Source organism: Taudactylus pleione, unplaced genomic scaffold (assembly GCF_031769625.1).
Source record: "Taudactylus pleione unplaced genomic scaffold, aTauple2 ptg000387l, whole genome shotgun sequence".
NCBI classification, from domain to species: domain Eukaryota; kingdom Metazoa; phylum Chordata; class Amphibia; order Anura; family Myobatrachidae; genus Taudactylus; species Taudactylus pleione.
Window position 1 is genome coordinate 583966 of NW_028284788.1, and position 15630 is coordinate 599595.

General features: G+C 42.3%; 1 long non-coding RNA gene across 1 annotated transcript; it reads right to left on the reverse strand.

The window, feature by feature from the left end:
* Nucleotides 1-983: 983 nt before the first annotated feature.
* LOC148507671 (uncharacterized) lies at nucleotides 984-11881 on the reverse strand. The gene is made up of 3 exons (XR_015869677.1): nucleotides 11480-11881; nucleotides 1154-1216; nucleotides 984-1062 (listed from the first exon to the last, which is right to left on the reverse strand). It is a non-coding gene; the product is annotated as an uncharacterized LOC148507671 (long non-coding RNA).
* Between the last annotated feature and the right edge of the window lie 3749 nt (nucleotides 11882-15630).

The following is a 15630-nucleotide window of genomic DNA, read 5'->3' on the forward strand; positions in this document are numbered from 1 at the left end:
ATTTTCTGTGATTTACCGTATCATGAATATTATCTACTGGCATTGAATATAGGCCCTCATTCAGAGCCGTACGCTCTGAGCAGAGCGCACGCTCTGAATGAGGGCCGGGCTCCATTTTCATGGAGCGTCCTCCTGGACGCTCGTATAGCTGTGGGTCACCACCCACAGGCTATACGAGCGTGCTTTGTGATGGCCGCGATGGTCGAGACCATCGCGACCATCGAATTTGCGAGCCGGAGCCTGCGGTTGAGGTTTTCAACCGCAAGCTCCGGAGTGATTTTGGCTCTATCAGAGCCAAAATCACTCCCACTGACATCACTAGTGATGTCAGTGGGCCGGCTTCTGACGGGAGGCGTTCCCGTGGGAACGCCCCCGTCAGGGAGGCACGCCCCCGGCACGCCCACCAAAGGGGGCGTGCTGTCAATCAACATTGACAGCACGCCCCCTTTGATCGGACACAACGAGCGAAGGACTTTCCTTCGCTCGTCGCGTCTGGCGCATGCGCACGACGGAGCTCCCTCCGTCGTGCGCATGCTCAGTGCATAACATCGACCCACTTGCGAGCGGACAGCCGCTCGCGAGTGGGTCTGAATCAGGCCCATAGTATCCAAAAGAAAACCTGGTCTTGTGTCATATTTCGATTATCAAAATCCTTATCCATTAATACTGTACAGTACTATACTGTAATATGGCACAAATGCCAATTTGGTACTGTATGCAACTTTATATATTGGGTCCTGCACCCCCAAATTATCTTGCAACCATAGCAATGGTACCTATTGCAGGGCTGCCTGCCCTCATAAATTGTTGTGCTTGGGACTAACAAAAGAGAAAGGCCCCCCTGGGGTGTTGCTGTGGATAATGTTGATGTAGCTGTTACAGTAGATAGACAGTATACTGTAATCAACCAGATCCCATAAGAAAAGACAAATCACGTTGTATAGAAATTTAACTTTTAATAAAACAAAAAAACAAAATAATGACAACAAAAAAAATCACAAAATTGGTCTGTGACCATATGAACTGTGTGCCTGTAGAGGGTAATAACCTGCTGTAGTTGCTCTGTGGGGAGAAAACAAAGGTACAGTATTACAACATTAATCTACAATATTATACAATCTTGACACTCACTACTGTAAATACAATACTTTACCTCTTGTGAGACGTTGCCTGCATGACGGTGGGCTCTGACTCTCTCGGGGTCCCCTGTGGATGACTGTATTGGAAAAAAATACATTATTCACATTACAGTGCTGTGTTTACCTCTATACGTATGGTGTTACATGGTTTGGTTAGCTCCTAGCAAATTACGTAAAATAGCAAAACAATAAAATGGCTACTGTACAGTAAGACAATGCAGAAAAAGTACTGTACAGTATGCAGTCTAAACATTGCTACACTAAAGGTCATGACACTGAATTAAGCATCAGGGTGGCAGACACAGAGGGTTACTGGCGGTGTGGAGTAGATAATAGTCATTAAATTGTAGGAGGTTACTGTATTTGGGAAGATGATCAGCTTTAGTAATTCGGAGACACTTACTGTATACAGGTATTCTTACACTGTACAGTTTGTATTTAACTCTTTAATTAATGTACAGTACATCCAAAATACTGATGTACAGTACTGTTAAGCTACTGTTTTCCAAAGTGGAGTGGCCATTTTGTCCCTCCTGCATAGGCTTAGTGCTGTATTTTATAAAATTGTACCATTAAGCTTGTGTAGCTGTACTATGGAGATTGGTTGTTTCTGCTTTGTTTTGTAGACACAGGCAATTGCCAGTTTAAACCCAACATATCTGAAGCAAATATACTATTTTTCATTAAATAACTAACATCAGGTTATAAGTAATATATATACACTACCATTCAAAAGTTTGGGGTCACCCAGACAATTTTGTGTTTTACATGAAAACTGACTTTTATTTATCATATGAGTTGCAAAATGAATAGAACATATAGTCAAGACATTGGCAAGGTTAGAAATAATGATTTTTATTTGAAATAATGATTTTGTCCTTCAAACTTTGCTTTCATCAAAGAATGCTCCTTTTGCAGCAATTACAGCATTGCAGACCTTTGGCATTCTAGCTGTTAATTTGTTGAGGTAATCTGAAGAAATGTCACCCCACACTTCCTGAAGCACCTCCCAGAAGTTGGATTGGCTTGATGGGCACTTCTTGCATACCATACGGTCAAGCTGCTCTCACAACAGCTCAATGGGGTTGAGATCTGGTGACTGCGCTGGCCACTCCATTACAGATAGAACACCAGGTACCTGTTTCTTCCCTAAATAGTTCTTGCATAATTTGTAGGTGTGCTTTGGGTCATTGTCCTGTTGGAGGAGGAAATTGGCTCCAATCAAGCGCTGTCCACAGGGTATGACATGGCATTGCAAAATGGAGTGATAGCCTTCCTTATTCAAAATCCCTTTTACCTTATACAAATCTCCCACTTTACAAGCACTAAATAAGCCCCAGACCATCACATTACCTCCACTATGCTTGACAGATGGCGTCAGGCACTCTTCCAGCATCTTTTCACTTGTTCTGTGTCTCACAAATGTTCTTCTGTGTGATCCAAACATCTCAAACTTCGATTTGTCTGTCCATTACACTTTTTTCCAATCTTACTCTGTCCAATGTCTGTGTTCTTTTGCCCATATTAATCTTTTCATTTTATTGGCCAGCCTCAGATATGGCTTTTTCTTTGCCACTCTGCCTAGAAGGCCAGCATCCCGTAGTCGCCTCTTCACTTTAGACGTTGACACTGGCATTTTGCGGGTACCATTTAATGAAGCTGCCAGTTGAGGACTTGTGAGGCATCTATTTCTCAAACTAGAGACTCTAATGTGTCTTCTTGCACAGTTGTGCACCCGGGCCTCCCACTTCTCTTTCTACTCTTATTAGAGCCTGTTTGTGCTGTTCTCTAAAGGGAGTACTATACACCATTGTAGGAAATGTTCAGTTTCTTGGCAATATCTTACATGGAATAGCCTTCATTTCTAAGAATAGAATAGACTGTCGAGTTTCACATGAAAGTTCTCTTTTTCTGGCCATTTGGAGAGAATAATGGAACCCACAAATGTGATGCTCCAGATATTCATCTAGCTAAAAGGAAGGCCAGTTTTATAGCTTTTCTAAGGAGCAAACCCATTTTCAACTGTGCTAACATAATTGCAAAAGGGTTTTCAAGGGTTTTCTAATCATCCATTAGTCTTCTAACACGCTTAGCAAACACAATGTACCATTAGAACACTGGAGTGATGGTTGCTGGAAATGGGCCTCTATACCTATGTAGGTATTCCTTTAAAAACCAGACATTTGCAGCTAGCTGGGGCAGCACAGATGGTGTAATGGTTAGCATTACTGCCTCACAGCAGTGAGGTCGTGGGTTCGATTCCCACCACGGCCCTACCTGTGCGGAGTTTGTATATTCTCCCTGTGCTTGCGTGGGTTTCCTCCGGGTACTCCGGTTTCCTCCCACACCCCAAAAATATACTGGTAGGTTAATTGGCTCCCAACACAAATTAACCCTAGTGTGTGTGTGTGTGTGTGTGTGAGCATGTGATAGGGAATATAGAGTGTAAGCTCCACTGGGGCAGGGACTGATGTGAATGGACAAATATTTTCTGTAAAGCGCTGCGGAATATGTGTGCGCTATATAAATAACTGGTAATAATAATAATAGTATAGTCAATTACGACAAAAAACAGTGCTTTTCTTTAAAAAATAAGGAAATTTCTAAGTGACCCCAAACTTTTGAATGGCAGTGTATATGAACTCGCAAAGTGTTAACCAGAATAATTTACCTTTTAAATCATTTGGATAATAACATTGCACACAAGATGTGATAAAGTAAAGTGTATTTATATTCATCAAATCAATCCTCATAAAACAGTATTTAAACATAACAATACTAGTTAAAATACAATATAAACAATACAAAGATGATAAGAGAGGGAGAGCGAGAGAGACCAAGAGAAAGGGAGAGAGAAAAATGTATGGGAATGTGGATGTGTGGGGGTGGGATGGTGCTTTTGTCCAAACCTCATAGCACAAGGATAACCACCATTTTGAAAACTCCCATAATACACTCAATTTTGAATGTAAGAAAACTCACATTGAAGACTCCCATAATGCCATGTTCTGTAATACTAAGATAATGTGTCCAGTAAATCACATATCTATCCACACATCTCCTCAATACTATCTCATAAATATACAAACTGGATATTGTCTGCAGAATGTTATACTATTTTCACACACCACAACTGTGTGATATCTTCGGATCAAACATTACATTATATTGTATTCCAGTATCTAATATAGCCATCTTATTCAATAGGGGAAGAGTAGGGGAGTATCACATGTAATGCCATTGTCTAACCCACATGGTGGCAACCATATTTAACAAAACTGTAGACTCCATCTTGGTATGTGGGGGTCATCCTTATCCCATTCAAAGCTGTTATTAATTCAACTTCAATTATATAACACTGATACCAGCCTATGATTATATCCATGATACTATACACACTTATTACGATACTATAACATTGTATAATACATATGAACTGATTCCTCTGTCCTCTATTATGTTCATCTATTCCATTTCCATCAAATCTCTCTAGTGAGCACCATATAATAGTAAAAATACCAGTATACAACACATAGTACACAATCCTATCATAATACTGAAAGCATTCACCAACCACATGGACAAACTGCAGTCTCCATTAAACACATGGTAAGAAGGAGGGGGGGAAGGAGTATAATTATATAACTCACATCTACCATTATATATATCACAGCCAGCTATATATATATATAAAACTGATGTATGAATAGACAAACTCAACTATGAATCCCAATATTATCACAATGTTAATCACTACAAACTTGCTACAGGCTTACATTAACTACTTAACCATCACCATGTTACTAACTACAGTAGACATTATCACCCAATATCAGTATGCCATTAATCCATTCACTTTTTTCTATCTAGTAAGATACTTACTTCCAGGAGTACTTAGGCCCATTTTGGTCGTCTTGAGAGAGGAAGACCTCTCTTCTGTGTCTCTCTGCCAGTGTGTGTGTCTGCGTCTCTTCCCAGTGTGTCTATTTGTGAAACCCAGCCTGTGTCTCTGTAGAGCCCCCCTCCTCCTCACCTGTAAGGTGTCGTGCCCATACAAGGGCATCCCAAACCTCCACCTTGAAACTCATGTCCTAACAGTGTGAGAGCAGCTATACTATAGGTATTCAAATGCTAATTAGATTGTATTTTGAGCTGGATATTCTATTCATCTGGAAAACCCAGCTCTGGGACAAATAGTTAATTTATATATATATATATATATATATATATATATATACAGTTTTGCCCTTATATTAAGGCAGCATCTAAAAAAAATGATTTCCCCATAGAGAATTCCGCAGGGCGGACAGGGTGTTTAAGGGGCTACACCTCAAAAGCTATAGGAGGTACGGATCTGAAATTTGGCGGGTTGGCATCTGCCAGGCGAAGATGCCATAAGTCCTAGTGGGAGGCAGCCACGAAAAAAAGCTAACACAGGCTGCCGCCCACTAGGCAAAGACACAGAAGCCCTGGCAGGTTGGCACCCACCAGGTGAAGACGCCGGAAGTCCTAGTGGGAGGCAGCCATGAAAAAGAGCTGACACAGGCTGCCACCCACCAGGTGAAGACGGTGAAGCCCTGGTGGGTTGGTGCCCACCAGGTGAAGATGCCAAAGCCCTGGCGGGTTTGCACCTGCCAGGCGATGACACCAGAAGTCCTATTGGGAGGCAGCCATGAAATGGAGCTAACACAGGCTGCCAATAACTACATGAAGACACTGAAGTCCTGCTGGGTTGGTGCCCAAGGGCGAAGACTCCAAAGACCTGGTGGGCTGGCGTCCGCCAGGCAAAGTTGTAGAAACCCTGGTGGGCTGGCGCCCGCCAGGTGAGGAGGCCTGAGCCCTGGGGTGGTGGCGACCACGTAAAAGAGCTTAAAGGTCGCCATCCCCCAAGTGAAGACCTATAAAATAAACTATTACAATGTTAGTGTGTCGTGTTATTTTAATATTTTTTTTACAGGTGGACTACACATGGCAGTGGGCCCTGATGCCCAGCATGCTGCTACTTGTGGTTTTCCAAGTACCAGCATGCACGGAGGTATGCTAGGACCTATAGTTCACCTGCAAAATAAAATATTCTTTAAAATGCACCACATCACACAATCAACCCAGCACCCACCGCCCAGTGGTGATGGGGATAGCCCCAAGCTATCAGCCTAGGCCTGGGGTGCCCTGAGGAGGGGAATCCCTCTATTGGGAGGGTCCCCAACTCCTCAGGGATCCCCGGCCTGGACTGACTAGCAGTCAGGGCTGATGTTGCGGCTGGGGGGCTCGGTGAAAGGGCTACCCTGGCTGTGGCATCATCCACCCATTAGAAATAGTCCAGTGCTGGTCCTGGAGAATACAGGGGGACCCTACTCATTTTTTCTCCTGTATTTCCAGGACCAGATCAGAGCCCAGTGCTGGCTGAACAACTCATGGGGGGACCCCTACGTCATTTGTTCCTCGTATTTTGGCAACCGGGACTGGTTCTGACTAGCCCGGTGCTGGTTGTGCTTAAATACAGGGGACCCCTATGTAATTTATCCCCTGCATTTAAGCACAACCAGGACTGGCTGCTTGTGTATAAAAAAAAAGTGGCTTGAACCCACCTCCCAAAAAACAACCAGCATCGGGCTTTGGAGCCCCAGTAGTGGTTGTGCTAAATACAGGGGACAAATGACGTAGGGGTCCCCTGTATTAAGCATAATGAGCACCAGGCTTTTCAGACCCTGTCCTGGTTGCCAAAATATGGGGGACAAATGACGTAGGGATCCCCCGTATTTAGCGCAACCGGCACAGGGCTCTGAGCCGGTCCTAGTTCAGGAAATACAGAGAAGAAAAATGCATAGGGCCTCCCTGTATTTCCCAGAACCAGCACCGGAGTCCTTCTAGTGGGGGGGTGTGATGCAACAGCCAGGGGAGCCCTTTCACTGGGCCCCCCAGCCACAGCATCACCCCTGACCACTAGTCAGCCCAGGCTGGGGATCCCTGGGGAGTTGGGGACCCCCCAATAAAGGGGTCCCCCTCGTCAGGGCACCCCAGGGCTAGGCTGATAGCCCGAGGTTATCCCCAGCACCCCTGGGTGGTGGATGCTGGGTTGATTATGTAAAGTGTGGTGTATTTGAAAATATAAATATTGGCTTTTGCTGTGGAACTACAGTTACCAGCAAGCCTCCTCCACATGCTGGTACTTGGAGAACCACAAGTAACAGCATGTGGGGCATTACAGGCATGCTGGTAGCTGTAGTTCAACAACACAAGCAATATTAATAAAAAACACACAACATAGAAAAGTATAATTTGATTAAAACATACATGCACACACACATGTACTCACACATGCACACACTATCTCACATACTCGCCTACTATCCCTGAAGCAATTCTGTCCTCTTCTCCAGTAAGTAATCCAATGGTGTACCTGTAATAAAAATTCCATACTCACCTCCTCCTATGCGTAGATCTGTCCTCTTCATTCCAAAGTAGGCAAATCCTGGGTCTTGGCAAAAAGAAAACACGACTTACCCGATCCCACGAACATTAGTAGTGTCCGCTAAGGACACTACTACCCGAATGACAGCTCCATTGCAGGATTTCAGTCCAGAAATCCCGGTGTGGAGCACTCATTGGCTGAGAGAGGCGAGCCTTCTGAGCGTGCCCTTTTCCAAAATGGCTCTGAGGGCGCTGAGCGTGCCCTTTTCCAAAATGGCGTGAGCCAATTACCGCTCGCGACGTCATCGCCCCACCCCCTCAGCTGGCTTAAATACTGCCAGCGCAAGGTCCGTGCACTCAGTTGGCAGTGGGGAGGCAGCTAAGAGGAGCTGCTGAAGAAAGAAGATGCTGCGGAAGCCCTGGATGGGCGACGGCCAGGCAAAAGAGCTTAAAGGCCACCGCCCTCCAGGTGAAGACACCATAGAAGTCCTGGGGGAGCGGGAGCCCCCTAGGTGAAGGTGCAGCTTAATAAAATAGTTTAAAAAATGGTTTGTCTGTTTTATTTTAATATTTCTTTTGCAGGGGTACTATAGGTCCCAACAGGCCCTTAGTGCCCCGCCTGCTGGTACTCGTGGATCTCCAAGTGCCAGTATGTGGGGGATGCCTGCTGGGACCTGTAGTACTACTGCAAAAGACAATGTTTATATATTCATATGCACCGCACACCACAAATCAACCCAGCACCCACCACCCAGGGGTGCTGGGGAAAGCCCTGGGCTATCAGCCTGGGTTGCCCTGAGGAGGGCAACCCCTTTATTGGGGGGGTCCCCAACTCCCCAGGGATCCCAGGTGTGGGCTGGCTAGCGGTCAGGGGTGATGCTGCAGCTGGGGGGCCCGTTAGAAGGAGTCCAGTGCTGGTTCTGAGAAATAAACAAGTGGGCCCTGTGCATTTTTCCCCCTGTATTTCCAAGACCGGCTCAGGGCCCTGTGCTGGTTGCACCAAATACTTGTCCCCTGTATTTTGGTAATTAGGACAGGCTCTGAAATGCCTGGTGCTGGATGTGCTTATTACAGGGGACCCCTATGTCATCTGTCCCCTGTATTTAGCACAACCAGTACTGGGGCTCAAAATCCCAGTGCTGGTTGTTTTCTGGGGGGGTGGGGCTACACTTTTTATTTTTTTTAGTTTTTACACATTCAATTTTTAACATAGATGCTTAGATTTCACTGCTGCATTCATCTATCTGTGACTTATTGATTTGATTTTCTGAGATGCATACGCACTACCAGTGAGCCCTGATCACCCACTGATGCCCCCTTGGCACTGTGCCACTGACTGCTCTGCACCACCACTGCTGCCACTACCCCTCATGCCTACAGCCGTCTCGCACTCTGCACCTCCCAAACCACCTCATGTGTGCTGTCCCCTCTTCCACCTGCATTAGTGTACCGTTTTGTTGCCCTTCTCCCCTGCAGGTGGCCCGGTTTGCTCATCCAAACCCTGTTAGTTAATACATTTTAAAAAAGCTATTAAATCCCAGAGACAAAAAACCTTATGATTTCATATGTCCCATTAAGGTTGCTTAGACATGATCTGAAAATTCACAAAACCTATTGATTTTCTGCCACTCAAACTTCAAAAAGCAATGAAATTACGATCATTAAGGCTGACGCCTTTATTGACGTGTTCCTAACGCAATACAGATATGGTATGCCATCACACCCTGTGGGTAACTGCAGATTCAGCACTCTCACAGAATGAGATTGCTGTCACTCACAAAATGGTGGAGCTGCTAATTCACAGAATTGTGTGCTCATTGGAATACACACATGCAGTCTATGCAACTGATGTTTGAGCAGTTATGTGGCTCCCACATCCCACTCATTGCCCACAATCTTCCCATTTGATCATCAAAACAATCTCACTGGCTTCCAACATCCTTCTCACTGCATTCATTTATCTCATTCAGAATACACATTCAGCTCCCTTTTTTAAAAAAAATATTATACTCTGTCTATGCAGGTACACTTTCTTCTACTATATGCCTCCATGCTGCTATATATTCCCCAATCCCTACTGCTGTGTGGTCTCCCAACTGTGATAGTCTCTGTTCCCTCATCTGCACCAATGTTTTTTCCCAGCCGCACTGCCCTGCATCCGTGCCTTCTCCACAGCCATGTTGCTGTCTTTCTCTCATCTGTGGCACTCTTTCTTCCTCCATCTGCACTACTCTGGTCCCCAACCATGCAACTCTGTCTCCCCCTACCACCCGCACTACTCTGTTTTCCTCCCCATCCGCACCAATCTGTCTTCCTCAATACCTACTGCTGTGTGGTCTCCCAACTGTGATAGTCTCTGTTCCCTCATCTGCACCAATGTTTTTTCCCAGCCGCACTGCCCTGCATCCGTGCCTTCTCCACAGCCATGTTGCTGTCTTTCTCTCATCTGTGGCACTCTTTCTTCCTCCATCTGCACTACTCTGGTCCCCAACCATGCAACTCTGTCTCCCCCTACCACCCGCACTACTCTGTTTTCCTCCCCATCCGCACCAATCTGTCTTCCTCAATCCCTACTGCTGTGTGGTCTCTGAACTGTGGTAGTCTGTGTTCTCTCATCTGTACCAATCTGTCTTTCTCCATCTGTACCGCCCTGCATCCATGCCACTCTGTTTCTTTCTGCACCACTGCCTTCCCCTAAACTACACCGCTGTCTTCCTGTGGCACTCTTTCTTCCTCCATCTGCACCACTCTGTCCCCTCCAACTGTGCAACTCTGTCTCCTCCTCCCACCCACACTACTCTGTCTTCCTACCTATCCACACTAATCAGTCTTCCCCAATCCCTACTGTTGTGTGTTCTATTTGTGCTAGTCTGTATTCCCTTATCCACACCAATCTGTCTTTGCCTGTCTTCCCATGTCCATGTCACTCTCTTCCCCCATCCACATTGCTTTCCCCCCAAACCATGCTAGTTTGTTTCCCCCCATCCACACCACTGTTTTTCATCCATCTGCATTACTTTGGCGACCCCCTCCCACTGTACCGCTTAACCTTCCCTCCTCTGCACGCCTTTGTTGCTCACCTATCCATGCTGCTGTGTCTCATTCCCCCATCCACACCACTTTTATCCCAACTGCAGAGCTCTATTATCTGCTTTGACCTTAGTTGCATAGACTGCATGTGTGTATTCCAATGAGCACACAATTCTGTGAATTAGCAGCTCCACCATTTTGTGAGTGACAGCAATCTCATTCTGTGAGAGTTCTGAATCTGTAGTTAACCACAGAGTGTGATGGCATACCATATCTATATTGTGCAAGGAACACGTCCATTAAGGCGTCAGCCTTAATGATCATAATTTAATTGCTTTGTGAAGTTTGAGTGGTAGAAAATCAATAGGTTTTGTGAATTTTCAGATCATGTCTAAGCAGCCTTAATGGGACATATGAAACCGTAAGGTTTTTTTGTCTATGCAATATATATATATATATATATATATATATATATATATATACAATTATATATTATTATACTATATGTTGATTTTAATATACACACTGTAACATTTCCCCCTATGTGAGTTCAATGACATCTGATAGCTGAACTGACATAAGCTTGTGTATTATCACTATTTTAGTGTATGTGTTATGTGTGTGTTTGTTGATTGTACAGGTGGTGAAAAGAGAAAGAAAATTCAGTTTGGGGAGAATCCAAATGTAAACTGTGAAAAATTAAATTTTCATAGTTCAAAATAAAAAGTAATGAAAGGGCGGAGAAGTAATTGTACTCTTCTGCTTTGCAGTAATGGTCCTCTCCTATTTTTTTGTATGTAAGGATAAAAAATCTTTCATATGTGAAACAAACCCTTTCCTAATTTTTATTAACATTTGGAATCAAAAGCCTATAGTTTTTTCTATGATGTCATCTTCACCAAATGGGGTGAGGGTGCACTTCTGGAGTGTTGTCATCTTGGACATCTGTTTTGGATGATCTGTATCCTGGTCCTTCTGATCTCTGTTCCATCTGATCATTTTAGGGTTCATGCAGTCATCTGCCAGGAATATTGTTTGTCTGCAGCTGGGCCTCATCAGCATCTAAATAAGAATTAAGAGATATCAGTACTTTGAATGTCTCCATATTTCCTACCAAATCTGATGTCTTGTCTTCCATCCGATCCATCTGCAGTCTTCAGATATCCTGCTGTTGACTTGATTTCCCTATATGGATGAAAAACCGAGTCTCCGAGCATTAGCTGTCCCTCCTCACCCACTGTGTTAGTTTAGAATTTTGTCTGCTCCATATTGGAGTTTCCAAAAATCACATTAACATTCAACCTTCAAAAACCCATATAACAACCCCCTTTTCTCCTGACAATAATCTGTGCATTAATTGTTAAGGTGAATCAGAGAAGTCTTGGGCTCTTTGATCTATTTTGACCAGCATTCCGATGTTCTGAGAAAATAGAAAGAAATGTTAGTATACATAATACATATATGTCAATATGTAACTAATTCTTATCAATTCTAAACATACAAACTGTTAATAGAATAAAGACAAACACAAAATCAGGTGCTCCAGAGGGAACTGAAAGGTACAAGTCAGTATGCAGCTCACCAATTGGGGGGTAGGCAGACCCCAAAAGCTTAAAAAAACAAGGAAAAATATAAATGTGGGAGCGCTAATGATTTGTGAATTAAAAAATCACATATATAGTGAACAATGCTAAAAATATAAATAATTCAATTTAATGACACAAATGACATGAAGGAAATAAAAGATTGATGACAAAATAGTCAAACCAGCACAAAAAATATATATAGAAAGAAGACCTTCAAAAGCATATATGACTAATGCAGTCTGTAGCAATTTGGAAGTAGAAATGCAAATGACGATCTTCTGTTCTCTGATAGTTGTGAGATTGTGAATACAGGGTATTCAAATTATAATGAAAAATAATAAATATGTAATCGTATAATACAGTGGTTCTCAAACTCGGTCCTCAAGACCCCACACGGTTCATGTTTTGCAGGTCACCTAGCTGGGCACAGGTGTATTCATTACTCACTTACACATTTTAAAAGATCCACAGGTGGAGCTAATTATCTCACTTGTGATGATGTGAGGAGACCTGCAAAACATGCACTGTTTGGGGTCCTGAGGACCGAGTTTGAGAACCTGTGGTATAATATATTCAATGGGGAATAATATTATATAGTGAATAATGAATAATATATAATAATGTATATGACCCCATATACATAGTAATATATACATATATATATATACATACATATACACACATAGACATAGAGACAAATGTGTACAACTACATTACTTGTGCACAAATAACTCCACATACAGCAGAATAGAAAAAAAATATATATAATAATAATGATAATAATAAAATAAAATAATATGATAAAATACAGATTATTGGTATATTGATATTGTGACACATATCTACTACTCAGAAGAACAGTATAAATGTTAATTGATTGCATCATCCAAAATAAATAAGGTTGTGGGATAAAATAGATCTAATTTTAAACATAGAATAAAAATAATAAAAAATAGGTAGAATATTTGGACCCATAGATTATATAAAACATACAGATCACATTGATTACTTTGAGCATAATGAGTGGACATATATATAATTGCATATAAACGTATGAGACATGTTGGTGTCCACCTTATTGAATAAATAATTAGTAATCATAAGAATCAGATATATGGATCTAACTGGATTACAAATGCATGATTTTAAATGGGTTATTAAATGTCATCTTTGAATAATGATACAGATAATACATCTCTATGTTTGTCATTGTAATTATGCATTTCAATGAAAATTGGTATGAATGGAGAGACCCAATAGCTTTTTGTGTGACTTGTGAAGTGAAGGAATGAAAAAGGTAACCAGAGTAAACAGAGAAGATGCTCACATGCGTGTGCTCCTGTAATAATGATTCCAGGGTATCCAGAGCTCCAATATCATTGCTGTCCAGTGCGATTGGAGAGCCATCAATCTCCCTCTGATTAAGTGATTTCTTACAGAAGTAGCATTTCCGACTAAGAGTTCTAGTGAATTTGTTCAAATCAACAAATAGTGAAAAGAGATTGGGTCTTGCTTGTGGAGCAAATTTAAGTCCTTTAGATAAAAGGGATTGTTCAGCAGGGTCAGGATTTTTGTGGACAAATTAAAAATGTTATTGGTGGTTACTTCCATCTTGTGTTTTTTGTTTGTCTTCTTGATCCCTCTTCTTCTTCCTCTATGTCCTCAACTCTTCCCCTTTTGGGTGTGTACTGGGACTTTGCAGTCTGGTTTGGTGGGCTGAGGACAAATTTGTGTGGGACCGATTTCTTTGTTCTAAAAAAGAAATGGAAGAGCTTTTCTTATTGTTGGATACAGCTTTATCTGATGGGTTACTTCTCTGTCTGGTGGAACCCCATCTATCAATATCAGTTATTCTGGCAGGTGTGTAGCAATTATCTTTGAGTGCTTCAAATGTGTTGGGGTGACTAAAATCTTTGTTTGATGTAAATCTACTATGTTGTCTGGAATATGTGGCTGAGTCGCCTTCGGAGTTTGAATAATTCGGTAAATTGGTATGTCTCCTGTTTGTGGCCCTGCTATAGTCAGAATATATCTGTGTGTTCCAAACATAAGGATATCTCCTGGAATTCATCACTTGTTTTAGAGGTGTGTGTATGTTCTCCGGATGATGTGTAGACAGTCTTAGTTCTCTATTGAAAGAGCGAACTCTGTCCTTATCATAATCTTCCCTATCTCTAAACATTTTCCTGTGTTTAATTTGTATGAGAGATTTTTCATAATCTTCAAGTTTACTGTTTAGTCTAAGATCTCTGTTATCGAATTCTGGATGTTTTGAAATGTTTGAAAGTGACGCATGTATCACTTCAATTTCTTTTTGTATTTTGTTAACTTTATTTTCTCTATATTTAATCTAAAGACGCATAAGTGTTTTGGAACAATGGTCAAGTGTCGTATTCCATTCTGTAGTAAATGTGGGATCATCTTTAAAAGAGCAGGATTTAAATATTCTGAGGCCTCTCGGGATCATGTCTTTGTCTAAGTATTTTTTAAGAGTGACTTGATCCCACCAGTGTCTGGTTTCAGAAAAAGATAGATCTCCTAGTTTATTAAACAACTTATACAGATCAGTTTCTAAATCGACAGCTGTCACATTGGGAGTATTAGTGTCTTCATTTGCATATCTTAGTCTACATTCTAGACGTTCTGATAGACATTTAAGTGAAGACATCTTCCAAATATATGTATATAGATTATATAGTAAAAAAACTTTCAGTATCTAATCTGATGCAGTCCAAAGGTACCCAATGAACTGAATAAAGACAAACACACTGTTATATCTATTAACACTACTGTTAATAGATATACCCAATTACTTAGTAGTAACAGAAAATCATCCTGTGGAACCTGTTTAAATATAAGACCATTTTAAAAAAACCTTAAATGTAATTTGTTTAATTGAAACCCTTAGTAATTTCCCTTTGCTGGGAAATGGATGTGTATTTCCCCTTCTACTACTACTCCTCCTAGGACCTGTGAGTGTCCCTACTGGCCATGAGAGGTAAAACATCAAAAGTACAACAGGTGTATTTGTGAAAAAAAAATTAAATTCCGTTGAGTTATTGTCACTGCAGCAATTTAAAACCATATGATCATATGCATATTTTTATGATCTATGGCAATCCCCCTGTTCTGGTGAATGAAACCTCTACCATAGGGTTACCACTCACAGCTATAGTGAGCGTCCATGATGATGGTCGCGATGGTCAAGACCATCGCGACCATCAGGCTTGCGATGAGACCCTGCGGTAGGGTCTCGCTGCTGCAAGCCCTGGAGTGATTTTGCCTCTATCAGAGCCAAAATCACTCCCACTGACATCACTAGTGATGTCAGTGGGGCCGGACTCAGACGGTAAGTGTTCCAAGGGAACACCTCCATCTGGCAGCCACGCTCCCAGCACACCCACTAAAGGGGGCGTGTTGTCAGTCACCATTGACAGCACGCCCCCTTTGGTGTGAGACCCGGA